We start from the raw sequence: 13,445 nt of genomic DNA on the forward strand, positions 1-13,445 counted from the left end.
ACGTGGGTACAGTCCTGCCTGCCAGGGAAAGCTAGGCATCCCGGAAAATGAGTTCCATTGAAGTTGGGCAGCTCTTAAATTCAAACAAATAAATAAATAAGGATGGATCAGAAGAGTGTGCACTGATTGACCTTGCAGACATTTGTGCATGGAGACCCAGCTTGGTATAGAATTAAGGGCACTGGAGTAGGAACAGGGAGGCCTGAGTTCTAGTCCTGCCTTAGGCATGAAAAATTAGCTAGGTAACTTTGGACCAGTCACTCTCAGCCCTAGGAAGAATGGATTTTGAAAATCCTGCCCAAAAACCTGCATGCACCTGCCCGTATAGGCACCGCAAGTCAAGATTTCCTCAAAGGACCATTACACACACATGTGTGCATGGGAGGCCTTAAGAACACACAATCAGAACTAGACTGTGAGTGAGCAACTTCTACTGGCTTGAGTGTTCTACCAGCTTTAGTACAGCAGTAGAGATGGAGAGCTAAGGCTGGCCATCAAATTGAAGGAGAACTTGTTGGAAGAAAAGGAGAACTTTTCTACATGACATGAGAGTCCTTGTTCTTATACTGTGCTCAGCCTCTTTTAGAAATCACCCTACCAACTTAAGCAACCATGCTATAGAAATTGCCCCCCCCTGCCGCATAAAACCTTTATGGGCTTGAGTGTGCCACTGGGTTCACCAAGTTAAATAATAGGGCAACCCTAACATTTGTCATCTTAAACTCTTGAACAAAACTTTCCATTAATCTGCCTGCTTGATTCTGGCCCTGCTTCGGTGTATTGGGTTAACTCCCATAATCCCCCTTGCTAGTATGCTTGTTGGCCAGTGCTGGCTAGAGATTCTAGGAGTTGCTGTGATCCCACCTGGGGTTCCCCAAATTGGAGAAGGCAGTGCTTCTGAAAATGTCACATCTTACAGGGAGGTGCTTTCTTAAACTTTCTTGTCTTTTCTCTGAAGCTTCTCAGGACTTATAAATAAAGAGATGATTGGCAGTCCTTTTTGACAACCTGACTGCTTCCTGAACTTGACCCCTGATGCATTGTGGGCTATCGAGCCAAGATAATCTTGCAAATAATTGGATTTTCTAGCAAACCTGCTGGAAAGGGGGGAAGACCACCGATAGCTAGGACAGAATGGCAACATAATTTAAGTACCAGATTAAGCCACTTCTGGATTTGCACAATTAATTGAATCTTAAACTTAGCCAAAGAGGCTGGGTTCACACAACAGACGAAGGCTGCCAAAACAAAACAAAACAAAAAAACCACACACACACACAAAGCAAGCCAAGAAATCAGGGCTGAAGCTAAGAAAGCTTAACATGATGTGAAAACTCACCCAACAGGTTTTTGTTTTGTTTGTAACTGACTTGGTTAAATTCATTGTACGAACCCAACAAGTTGCAAGGATGTTGAACGGAGGGATGGACTGATTGCATTGCATTGGGGGAAATCCTTTAATGTAACTGGAAGAGCGCAGAGGGGAAAGACACACAAATATTGACTAACGAGCAGCTGTCTGGGTGAAAGATCCAGGTCAGCTGGAGAAAGAATTTATGAGGCAGTTGCAGAAAGCAATGAATCTTCAGCAGTCTTCCAGGTGATGCTAATTTGGCTACAAAAGGCCATCTTCACTGCTGATGAGGTTGCTAGGCTGTCAACCTGGAGGTGGTGGTGATATCTTTAAATGCTCTCAGGTGTTGAAATTGCCAGTAATTTGGTATTTTACTGGACAGTAAAACCATGCGCTGTGAACTAAGTAGCAGACGTTTTCAGCTAGGAGGCCTTACGGTAGGGAATGAGAGAGCTAATGGAGAGAAAGATTTCTGCAATCATTACTCTCCCCCCCCATCAGTTCATTCAATTTAAGAAAGAGAAATTGCTTTCAAAATGTGCTTTCAAGTTCCTTTCAAAAGAAGAAGGGTTTGGGGTGAAGTTCTCCTGAAGAAATGGTGGTATGCATGAATATTCTGTCTTTCACTGCGTATTCCTCTCTGCAGTGGACTACAGCCTCTCTAGGTTTCCATGCTTCTGTTAAAGACCAACAGCAGATATGGAAGAGACCTCTTCTCACTGGGCTTTTTTACACTAAGAAAGGAGGCATGAAAAGGGAGGTGTCAGGGTTAGAAAAAAATATTACAGAAAAGCAGAAACATCAGCTGTAGAGTAGCAAGCTTTCCTCCTCCCCCAATAAGAAAGTCAGCTGAGAAACTCCAAGATAAATTTTCAAACACCTTGGAAATGGGGGGGGGGGGACAGAAGACTTCTTGACAGTGTTAGAAACTAGAGAAAGATTTTTAACAAGATAAAAACAATACAGTTTTTAGAAAGAAATAAAATAGAGAAAAATAGTGAACAGGTAAGAAAGAAAATAGGAGAAAGAAAAGATTGTAAAGAAGTGGCTTCCAATCTTCTTAAAAGCAGTTATAAATGCATTTATATTTTGCCTCCCTTAAGGTTAATTTTCTTCTTTCCATACTCTACCCTGTCTGATCATCAATCCTATAAATCACAAGTTCATTTTCTTCTTTTTTCAGCAAAAATCCATAAAGGGTTTCCAGTCACTAATAAATGTAGTTATTGTCCTTTCTCTAATCAAACAAGTCAATTTTGTCATCTCTGCTAATTCTGCATCTTGACCAGCCATTCCTCCATTGTGGGTATTTCAGAGTTTTTCCATTTTTGTACATATAATAATCTCGCAGCAGTTATCATATACAAAAACAATGTTCCATAACTCTTTTCTAATTATCTGTCCATTAGTCCCAACAAGAAAAATTCTGGTTTCAGTTGGATGTTGATCTTTAAAATTCTTTGTATCAGTGTGTGTATTTGAACCCAAAGACAGTGCTTTTGAAAAAAATGCAAGTTCCAAGTGATATCAGACCAACATTAAGCAAATAAACACACAACACACTTATTCTCTAGAAAATGTACCAAAAATAACCTTTCTCCACTGGAATTTGGACTCTATACCAGCAATACGTGTTTATTTACAACTAACCAACGATATACTGGAAAATTATAACCACAATATTTTTAAATCCCTCCGTTCATTTGTATTCTGGTTTTTTTTCATGTTTCTTTCTTATGCATGATAGAGTCATTCTTTCAAATGTTTAATGAAAAACAAAAAGAAAATAAGCATTAGGCCTATTTCAAGGAAAAAAAACACAATATTTTGGGATTTTAAAAAAAATACATGGAAGTGGCATTATTGATGATTGGGCCATAAATGTCAAGTGAATTTCCTGGGTTGCATACTATCTTTTTCTTAAAAAGTGGGGTGCACAATTGTAGCCCATGAGAACCTTGACTGGGGTGCCTGGATCTCTCCAAGCATCACCATCAAATTGCAGTTAATGTGATGGAAAGGAAGAACAATTCCATGAATGTAGAAGTAAAATCTCCTTCAAGTTAAACTCATCTGGCAGTGACTTCACAGACATCTCCATGTTGTTCTCTTAGCACAATTAAAGTGGCTGTTGCCTTCTGAGCTGTTCTATGGACATCCCTCCTCACTCAGCTTAGCTTAGCAAAGACAAAGCTTTAACTAGTAAAATAGGAGGAGTTTTAATCAGGTAACTTAGAGACTGCTAGGAACTTTCTTGCCAATAATTGTTCAGTTGCAACCATCTGTTTTTCTGCTGTTTTCATAGACTTCATTTCTATCATTGCTTTCCATCTATCATTCATATACCATCCTGTCACCTTTATTTCAGAGTGATTTTTAATCAACTTTCTAATATTTTAAAAAAGCAACTAGGGTTTAGTTCTTCAGTCTGTGCTACCGTCAGATGCAAGAACAGCAAGCTTAATAAACAACTAAATTTAGGCTACCTCTAGTAAGAAGAAGCTAGACCATTATTCCCCTGTTAGAAAGGAAGGGGCTCTCAAATGATTTCAAAGGAAAATCATGTATGTTCAACTTCTGGCACCCCCCTGTGCCCAAGAAGTACATTGCTGTTTAAAGACAGGACTTAGTCCTGTCATTTGTTCCTACTTCCAGATGAGGCTTTATTGTGGGTGAGCAATGGCTTGTTCAGGTTTTATGGGAGAATGGAGAACCTCAGTTAGCCTTAAGAAACCTGGGCTACTTTGCATTCTTGACAGACTCAGCATCTGTATTTAATGCTATTGAGTAATAAAGGCAAAGTATCCTGAAGATAAAGAATTTTTTGATGGGAAGACAGTGGAACCAAGTTCTAGAGGACTTCATGCCAAGGCTGAAAAGCCATCTGCTGGCTTCAGTTCTGCTTTTCCAGCATTCAGCAGGTGCCTAGGAGGTGCATCCCAAAAGATGAAAAAGAATATTTTTTGGAATGATGCATATATAAAAAAACATTTGTTTGGGGTAGTTATGTTTAAAAGTATCTCAGATCCATGCCCTTTTTGGTATGGAAGGAGGAAGAGGTGAAAGTGGAGAAAGAAGAATTTTTATACACATTCTGCATCCTAGGGAAAATTGCTTGTTAAACTCTGGTCAAGTTATAAATGACAGTAAAGGTGGATTTTCCTCCCTCCCTCTCTCTCTTTCTCTCTCTGTTTAATTTACAAAAAGAAAATTGAGGGCGCATTGCAACGTTGACAAAAAACAGATTTAGACTACTGTACAAACCAGAGCCATTACATAATAACTAAGGATATTCCAGTCACATTTTTTTAAATACAACACTGGAAAACAGGTTTATTGAAGCAGTTTTAATTTTATGGGTAACTGCTGACTAAAAAAATTATGCTTTGCAGAGAGTTATAACTGTGAAGTTTCCCCTGACATAGGCTTGAAGCCAACATAGTGCCCAAATGTAATTTAAGTGTAACAGAATTCTTTAATCAGCTTTGTTACCTGGAAGAACTAACCCACAAAATATGGACAAACAGCCCATAATAAAAGCATTCTATCTGTTGTCATAGACCATGCTCCGGAAATATGTGAAGTCCATAAATGTCACTGACAGCAGGTGGATATCATAATCTCCCTATGACAAATAAGCCATTAATCAAATTATAAGGCAGGCAGGATAAAGAAACCTCTATAAATGTTTCTGGGCTTAGGACAAGTAACCTGTCTTCGTAAACAGTATGATATCAAATATTTGTTTGTTAATGTATTGAAACCTTGCAATAAAATACTTTCTGTACTAATTCTGCAGGAAAAACAATGGGCTGTGTATTGTCTTGTTTTGCTATGAAAATCTATTATCACATTAATTGCCTGGAAGTCATATGTTTGTGCAATATATCTAAAAGATAATGAGCCAACATTCAATTACAGTAAATGCCATATTCTTCATTGGCTCAGAAAATGTCAGCCTTCCTAGGTAGACCGGACAGGAAACATGACCAGATGAGATAATTCTACTTTATTGAAGGGTACGTTAACAGAATCTTGCAAGTCTGAAAGTACAGATCTCCCGCCGTCTCTTTCTACCGCCCGATCAATTAGGGAAGGTTCCTTTCTGAGTTTCTTTCTCTGTCCATTATGCAGCTTTGGGCTATCCCCCTCTTATCTGCATCTCTTCTCCCCATCTCCCAAGGTCATTCCCACATACCATTACAGAAAATGAGTCTCTTGAGTTTTCCACTATATTCTAAAAGGGAAGTGCCCAGCATTGTTAGTAAAATGACTTGAGCCCTTCTCTGTGTGCTGCTGATGTGAGCCAATCAGCTGGGCTTTAGAATATCCTAGATATTTCTTGGGAACTGTCAGCTATGTTGCCATGATCACTAAAATCAATGAAAGCCAAGCTGTTGAGATGCCAGTGGTAAAACACAAGCCAATATTCCACTTCAAACCAATGGGACAGTTGGTGGCTGAAATGGTTCTCCCAAAATGGAAGATATTTCTCACCTGTTCTTTATCTGGCTGGTGGGAAAGGAAGTGCTTTGGACCATGTAAAGAGGATGACTTCCAAAGTCTGAACTGTACATCTTTGGCTCCAAGTAAGCCAAAATGCTTCATTTTCTGCACTTATGGCTAAAAATACAGTGTCCTCTCAGCTGTGAAAATAATCCATGCAGATCTTCCAGGTGAAGTAGGCTGAAATGTTGTTGAAACAATGAAGACCTCTGAAGCATAATCAGAAAAGAGCCTTCATTCCCCCACATGGACAACTTCATTAATCTCCAAACTTGAAATATGTTCAGAGACTAGAGAAATACCAACCCCTTCCAATCCTTTCAGTTGGTATCTCTGTCAAGTTAGAAACAAATGACCAGTCAACCCCACTGTTCTCTACTTCAGCCTCACAGCAGGGCAAACACATCTGATCACCACCTGGTATGAAGGCCTGAAGCTTGCAGCCAGTGCTAGGACAGCAATCAATAAAAGTCTGCCATATAGTGGAAGAGGAGAAATAGATGACTGGGACCAAGAGGCATTGAGGGTGCTCAGCAGCAAAGAAGGGATTCTCCAAGAAGGATTCTGGTTTTGAATGAAGCCCACAGTATGGGAGATGTTGAATGGAGCAAAGCAGATGGCAAAGTTAAGTAAGATTACCAAAGCCAGGCCCACGTCCTGTTGCTTCCTCTGGGTTTGGATGTTAGGTGAGAAAGCCAAGATATGGACCAGGTTGATGTAGTGGAAGAGGGTGACCAGGAAAGGGAGGATAAAAAGTGTTACAGAGAGTTCCAGCCAGACAAGGAAGAGTATGCGGAGCTGTTCAGGAGAGAACTTGTCATAGCATATGGAACTGTTAGGCTGGGCAAGCTCTGTTTTGTTCATGGGTATTGCATATTGGAAAACATACCCAGTGCTGCACTGGGAGCAAGCCATCAACCCAAAGAAGATGCTGGCAGCTATATCATAGGCTAGCCGACAGTTCAGCTTATACTTGATTGCATAGGCACCCCCAAGGTAGCACTCCACACTGATAGCCATCAGGAACTGAGTGCTGATGTAGATGCTGCTGAAATAGCAGAAGCCAGTGAGAGGGCAACGTTCATGCAGAAGAAGCCAGCTCATGTTGGAAGATGCCTCCAACATCTTCATAGGCAGAATGAGCAGAAGGATGACATCAGTTATAGTCAGGTAGAGCAGGAAGATGTTGATGGGAGCTGGCTTCTTGTGTACTTTGGCCAGGAATATGTAGAGGGCCAGAGGCTAGAGGGAAGACCACCACAAAGGTAAATATGTAGACAGCAAGGACAAAAGCATTGTATATTGAAAGGGTCATCATTTGAAACTCTAGAAAAGAAACAAAGGATTGGTCCATAGGCAAAATGGAAGGTTTGTTATAACTGTGGGGTACTCCCACACATACGCATTCACACACATTATATATTACAGTTTATTTGTATCAGGAAATAAATGAGGAAAGTTGTTAGTTTACCTGTAAGCAAAAGCACAGAAGAGGAGATTATGTTTTGCCAGCTCAAAGTTGAGATAAGGTTAACATCAGTGGGGTTCACACAGCCTATGAGTTAGGGTAGTACATGGTTCAGCGTGTGGTGGGAACTTAACCACCTTCACCACAACACCCCACTGACGTTTAGACCAGACCAAGTGAAACTGATGTGGTTTAAGTCAGTCGTGACTAATTCGCTTCATGATTTCACTGCCTGTACTTAACCAGACGACTGAATGGTCCCATTTTCAGGGCTTTCAGTATTCATTCAGCCATGATCTAATCAAATGGCCTGACTTCACACAACATGCTAACCATGAAAAAAAACCTAAGGATAGAATGTTGGACAAATATAGAAGCTAAGTCTTTAACTGTCCTAGTGAAACATGTTATGTGAAAACAGTCCATGGGTCTAGTCCAGTCTTTCATATGACTAAGCCTGGTTTTCATTTACTCTGAAAACATACACACAGACAGACCTCTTTTTTGTGAAAAATATGTCTGAAAAACAATATATGGTTTGTTTGCTTTTTAAATGTGAACAAAAGAAGAAAGTTACATTAAAATAGAGTGAGCACGGGAGTCTGCAGGAGGGGAACAGCATTACAACATCATGCTGCAACTACAAAAGGGTGTCACAGTGCACCCTTTATTACTTTTGTGTCATTTTGATCAGGGATTCATGTCTATGAGAGTGTATGAGTCCATATGGACCCAAGATACGTTGAAAAAGACTCGCGCTGGATAAATTCCATAACTAAATATAACATCAGGGGAATTTCCGTACAATTTCTCTGGAAACTGATGATAACATCTATGTATATTAGCTGACGTTCTATGCAGATCTCCCTCAGTTGTGATACATGACAACAGAGATACAGATGCCCCTGACCCTGTTGGCCTTCAAAAAAGCAGTGAAGACCTAGCTGGTGTGGGGTGAATGGTGGACAGATACTTATTTTCTTCACTGCCCAGAGTTCCTTCTGGTAGATAGGCAGCCCTATCAAGTGTGTTAAACAAATAAGTGAATACATAATTGTGTGCAATTTTTATCCCATGTTTAATCTGCTAAAAATAAGCAATTGAATACTGCTTTATTAATTTGGGTAGGAAGACAGTCTGGTAATGGAGGGATCCCAATGTCCACCACTGCCGTATCATCACAGACCCTGTCCCTGTTTCCCTTCTCCCACTGCCAGAAATAGAAAGCAAAGTGTAAGATTGACACAAAGGTAGGCCTTGATAAGGATAAGGTGGCTGGGGGGTGCAGGGGGTGCAGGTTGTATTGAAGGTCAACAGTTATCCAGCCTCTGCTTGAATAACCTCCTATGAAGGGGAAAAAACTACTCTAGGTGGTAACTTCCTGATATGTAATCTATATCCACATCCTTTAAGTTTCATCCCATTCCTCTGGAGCAAGTGAGAATACATCTGAGCCTTCTACAATGTGTCAGCCCTTCAGATATTTGAAGACAGCTATCATGTCCCCTCTCAACCTTCTCTTCTGCCAGCTAAACATATTTAGGTCACCATTCTTCATAGGATTTGGTTTCTACTTCTTTCACCATCTTGGTAGTTCTTCTCTAGACTTGCTCCACTGTATCAATTCCCTCAAAATTAATCAAACCAACCAGATCTCAATTCACTGTTCTGCTATACTATATTTATATATACTGTACACATGGCATGAGGCCAGGTTATTTGAGGGACCACCTCTTCCCAATCACATCTGGCCATCCCATCAGGTCCAGCAGGAAGGGCATGATTTTTTAATTATTTTGTTGTATTGTTTTGTTTTTGTAACTTTGTACACTGCTCAGAGTCACATATGTGAGATGGGCAGCTATATACATTTTGAGGGGAAGGAGGGTGCCTTCAAGTCCTCCTGGCAACTGCCTGGACAAGTCCCTGCAGTTTTCTTGGCAACATTTTCAGAAGTAGTTTGCCACTGTCCACTTCATAGGGCTGAGTGACTGGCCCAAAGTCACCCAGCTGGCTTTGTGCCTAAGGTGGGATTAGAACTCACAGTCTCCTGGTTTCTAGCCTGGTGCCTTCACCATGACATCAAACTGGCTATCATGCCAGTTTAACAAATAAATAAATAAAATTTTAATTTATATGCTATCAAATCCCTGGACATAACAACTAATATGGGGGGGGGGAGGAGGAAGAGATTCAGTTTATATTTGGAGAAATGCTACTGCTATGGATTTAATCCATAGGAACATCCTTTTTTGGTCCTGAGATAAGTTCACCATTTCTTCCATTTGAGAGAGTTGTGTCCCATGACTGATGAAGCCTTGGCTGGAATGTAGATAGCTGGCCTGTGTATTTATTCAGCTCTATTTATTCAGCTCTACTTCCTCATCAGTTATTGCTTATTGGAAGAAGAAGCAGGGGAAAAATAGAGAAGAGGAGGAAGATCTGTACTGCAATATGAAAATGAGGAGCTAATCGTGGGCCAAAAGACAAAGCAGAGCTATTAGCAGAACAGATGTAAAAGCAAGAACATTGGAAAATAGTAGTAAGGGAAGCCAAGCAACTAGTTAATTGTGGAGTCCTTGGGGTTCTCTGAGCTTGGTCCTTTTCTTGCAAATGTTTCATAACCTGGCTGAGCTACACATGTCCGCCTCTATTGGTACAACTAATTAATGGCCAGTTTCTAAGGAACTGTGAAGAAGGGACCATACAACTGGCTTTTGTCCCCTAGCAGTACCCTACACTTTTAAAACCCAGGGCTCCTCTCAAAGCACTTAGAAATGGGGGGATCTGCTATCCAGGCATGTTCTTATTTGGGATTTTGAACCACCTTTTCTATTTTGTATATACCACACATGCCCTTACGGTATCTTTTGGCAGCAGCGATATGGATAGAAATATAAGGATTTTCCATAAACCAAGTCCGATCCTGATCCATTTAATTCAGTGCTGTTTCAACTGATGGATAGTAATTGTGCAGGAGTTCAGCTCTTCCTAGAACTCTCAGGGACAGGTCCTTGAATCTTATGCCCACAAAGCAATTATTATTTCACACTGAGCTACAGTCTTGCTGTGATAGAAGTTCTATTATTCTCCTCCACCACTGCTACCATCTAAATGGCTGAAAGGATAGCTTTGATGGCTTTCAATTTATTTCTTCATTATGCCTTTCTATCTCACCTTTCCCCCACTCTGTATGGTTTTGCACACTCTTGTTTTATCCTTGTAAAAACTGTGGGAGTAAGCTTAGGTTGAGAGACACTAGTCCCAAAAGCAAATAGCACCTTTATGCCAATATCCTTACATGTAATAGAGTTGTGTTTTTGTCTAGAGAATTGGTGAGAAGAATCTTGCAATAGAGGCGAATATGTGTAGCTCAGGGTTGAACTGTGGCGTCCTTGGGGTTCTCTGAGCTTGGTTGTTTCCATGCAAACGTTTCATTACCCGGCTAGGTAACATCTTCAGTGCTGAAATGGGATGGGGTTTGCTTGCTATTTATGTGCTGTGGCCTGCCTTGCCAGTGCTGGTGGGGGTGGGGTGGGGGTTGTTTTGCTCCTCTGATAGCTCATTGATTAGCATATATTGACTGCTTGATTGTGTGCCTGGTGGTGACCTTTGCTTATCTGGGTGATGATTGCTGGTGAGGCGATCTTCTGGTCTTTTGTCTCTTTTGAATAGTACAGTAAAACCTTGGATTGTGAGTAACTTGTTCTGTGAGTGTTCCACAAGACAGCAAACATTTCTAATAAATGTTAACTTGATAAACGAGCGACGTCTTGCAATACGAGTAGTACGTGACCCCGAATGTCACATGATCACAATGGTTCTTCTCTCTCTCCCTGCAGGATTCTGGGTGATCGTCTCCCATGCTAGTGATAGTGAAAGTCATCCTACACAATAACCCTCCTCTCTCTTGTCTCCATCATGCCAGCCATGAAGGTTTTCAAAGGTAGTGCAGGTTAATTTGTTTTATTTTTCTTTATATTTTGTATTTTCTTTATCATTTTGTATTATATTACAGTATGGTAATCATTTTATATGAATATTTTTAGGTTGTGGAACAAATCATCTGAGTTTCCATTATTTCTTATGGGGAAATTCGCTTTGATATACAAGTGCTTTGGATTACAAGCATGTTTCCAGAACGAATTATGTTTGCAAACCAAGGTTTTACTGTATGTAGATGCTGTTTATCTCTGTGTGTCTGTTAATTGCTGCCTTGTCTTCCAAGAATTCTCTTGCATTTTTGGATTTAGCTTGGTCTAAAATGCTGACAGTTTCCCAGTTAAAACTATGGTTAGGTCTGTCCATGTGTGGTGAGATTAAGGAGTTTTCATTGTGTCTTCTGACTGCTAGTTGGTGCTCGTGGATGCGCTCTGCTAGTCTTCTGCCTGTCTGTCTATAACAAACGCTGTGTAGGACAGACAGGCAGAAGACTAGCAGAGCACATCCATGAGCACCAACTAGCAGTCAGAAGCTCAGAGAACCCCCAGGACTCCACAGAATCTTGCAAATCACCCTATGTATGCATTGCAGAAGATTTTTAAAAATCTTCATGAATTGCTACCATTGACCAGCATGCAGTACATCTTACTTCCTGGTGGAATGTCTAGGCCAAGTGCACAAAACAGGGAAGACAATGAAAATGTTATCTTCTTGTTGCTAGCGGCAAACTCATTAAGTAGCTTTCTTTACTTTAGAAAGAGCATGCAAGATTAGAATGGACTTCGTTGCACATCATGTGATTTAGTGTTATGGAGAGAACTCCTTTATCTTGTGGTCTATATAAGTCAGACAGTCTAGCTCTGCAGACAGATGCTCACAAGCGAGCTGTGGCTTGTTAAGCCAGCTTGGAGTCTATGTCTATGCAAGTATGTGAATCCTGAGAACAGTGGACAATATCCTGTTTGGACAACATGTTTGCATTCTTGGCATGAGTAGAAGAGAGAAATATTAAGATTGCATCTGTTGTCCTCTTCCTGACCTCTGTATTCAAATCATTGGTTTCAACTGGTTTGAAATCGAGGCAGTTACTTGAAGAAGAAAAAGGGTCTGGCATGGAAGAAGGGGACAGAGAAGACTCTTTGTTGGGAGGGGTGGCAATATACGATCAGACTATTAACCAATGCAAATATTTAGAAACATGCTAGGCAGCAAATATTACTGCAAAGAACCTGCTAGAGAAATGTCATCAGGCTGGGAGACTGCTTTCTAATGTGGAGGCTGCCAAGTTGTGTCCCACAGATTTGTGGATCCAAATGCTGTTCATTATTTAGAAAGAGACCGTGAGGGTAGGACTCTGCGCCAGATATCCAGGACCCCATTCAGCAGAATGAGCACAAGTGGACCCAAAACTGAGCAGAGCTGGCTTCTCACATTTTAAACAAGCAATGCCATACATGCAGATAGGCCTTGCTTAACAACCTCAATAGGGACCAGACCATTGGTCATTAAGATGAGTGGCCATTAAGCGAGGCATCATATAACTGCACCCAATTTTACAACATTTTTTGCAGTAGTTGTTAAGCAAATCACACAGTTCCCCATTGGTTTTGCTTGCCGTAAGCCAGTTGGGAAGGTTGCAAATGGTGACACAACCATGGGATACTGCAACTGTCATAAGTGCGAGCTGGTTGCCAAGCACCGGATTGTGATCACGTGACCACGAGGGTGTTGCAATGATCATAAGTGTGAGGACCGGTCATTAGTCATTTTTAGCACTGTTGTAACTTTCAATGGTCGCTAACCGAATGGTTGTTAAGTGAGGACTACCTATACTCCTTTTTAAAGAGAGACTTCCCTATACAACCAATGATAAGGAACTTCTCATTCTTCCCAGTATTCTGCTTTTTCCCTCCCCACCAAGAAGGAAGTAGTCAAAACGTCTTACAGTAGCCACAGACCATGTCAGCTGGAACTAGCGGGAACTGTAGTCCAAGCTATCAAGAGGGCACAGAACAGGCAACCAAGCTTAGTCCATGGAATTCAATGCCTAAATCAACTTTACACTTCACACAAAACTAATAATTAAGGCGGCTACAGTTCTCAATTCTGTTCTCTTATTGGCAGCGTGGTGCTCCCTGCCCTGTAGTTCTGCTCCCCCTAAGTTCATTTAATTGG

The 13,445-nt window shown here is 40.9% G+C and overlaps 1 pseudogene; it reads right to left on the minus strand.

Moving 5' to 3' along the window:
* Nucleotides 1-6,143: 6,143 nt before the first annotated feature.
* Nucleotides 6,144-7,175, minus strand: LOC112542252 (free fatty acid receptor 2-like; annotated as a pseudogene).
* Nucleotides 7,176-13,445: the final 6,270 nt, after the last annotated feature.

This window comes from Python bivittatus, unplaced genomic scaffold, assembly GCF_059951505.1.
Source record: "Python bivittatus isolate LINGU-HERP-01145 unplaced genomic scaffold, Pbiv_v1 ctg000310_np1212, whole genome shotgun sequence".
Classification (NCBI taxonomy): Eukaryota; Metazoa; Chordata; class Lepidosauria; order Squamata; family Pythonidae; genus Python; species Python bivittatus.